The sequence below is a fragment of the Hipposideros armiger genome, unplaced genomic scaffold (genome assembly GCF_001890085.2).
Source record: "Hipposideros armiger isolate ML-2016 unplaced genomic scaffold, ASM189008v1 scaffold_664, whole genome shotgun sequence".
Taxonomy (NCBI): domain Eukaryota; kingdom Metazoa; phylum Chordata; class Mammalia; order Chiroptera; family Hipposideridae; genus Hipposideros; species Hipposideros armiger.
In genome coordinates, this window is record NW_017732014.1 from 1164950 (window position 1) to 1166462 (window position 1513).

A 1513-nucleotide genomic window follows, 5' to 3' on the forward strand; every position below is an offset into this window, starting at 1 on the left:
GCCAAGTGTGCTTTCTGGAATTCTTGCTGGGAAAACCAAGTTAACGCTGGCAGCTGGGCGTTGGACGGTTTTCTGGGGAAGACAGAGGAGTTTTAGGGATTAAAGGAATTTGCTGAGGAAGTGAGGCCAGATTTTGGGGAGGGGGTTTTAAGGCAGGGGCCTAGAGATCCAAAAGGTCTTCTGGGGGATCAGAGGCAGGGAGATGGAGGGCAAAGGGGCATCTAGGAGTGTGGAGAAGTGGAATTTATTGTAGATGTGGATTTTAATTTTGTTCAGGTTTGTTTTTAACCTTTTTAAGGGAGGCCCTAAGGCTAGTCAGAATGCTCTTTTGTGTCCCTCTTTCAATTTGTTCTTAGGTACCAACAGGACGTTTGTTTAGGATGAGAGCTCTCTAAAATCTGTTTCAAATGTCAAAGTTTTTCCAAATGAAGAGATCCCTCATCTGGCCATTTGATAAGTAGAGTTTTCAAAGGTATTGTTGCCAGAACAAAAAAAACAGGTTCTCAGTGTACACCACTGTAAAGAATTCAAGGACTCACCGAAAAAGCCAAGTAAGCAGCAGATTTATTAAAAGGAGGACAGTGCACTCTCAAGGAGGTGAGAGCAGGCCAGCCTGGAGAAGAGCAGCTGCTCTGAAGAGCAATGAGACTTGGGGATTTATTTCACTAAAACTGAAGGCGCGAAATGTTGAAGACTTAGGGGTGGCTTATAGGCGTTCTTAGGCGGGTGGTTGCTCACCACTCCTTCCCTTGGGGAGGAGGGATTTTTGTCCTTATTTGGTTCTAGTCGGAACTGTCATGGTGACTTGGGGTGGAGATTTTCCGTAGCCAAAATGCTAATAACATTATAATCCGTCATCATTAGCTGAAGTTCATTCACCTTGAGGGACAAGATGGTATCCTGGGTCTGCTCTCGCTACCGAAATCTAGTTCTGGCTGGCCTGGTAGCTGCACTTTTTCTTAAGAATGATCTCATCTCTTACCTCCTTTGTCTCCCCTCACCTCCTCTTTCCATTCTTCGCCCTCTTTCCCTGCTGATTTATTCTTTCTGCCTATGCTAATAGTATAGGCGTTCCAATAGTGACTCAAGCCAATAAGCCTCTTCATGAAAAGACCCAGAAGTAATTTTTCTGGATTAGAATACATTTTTAACATGGATACAAGAGGCATCCCCAAAACGGGTGCAGACGATGTGCACCGCCCCCCACCCCCCCATGATCCAAAAGGCTGTAACTGCAGAACCAGGTCAAAATAATCCTATCCTGTTTCTGACAAGATGCTGAGTTGCATTTCAGAGTCAACAGATCAAGACTATTAATAAAAGTCATGCAGCTGAAGCATGCACAGAGGAGAGAGCTCTGACCTCCAGCTGTACCCAGAACCAAAATCTTTCCCGACTCCACGGAACCAAAGGACCAGGAGGATATAATTGGAACTTGAACACGACAACCCTTTCAGAAGCGCAGGGTCTGTTGTTCAGGGAGATGGGTACTGAAGCCCCTTACCATACTCAT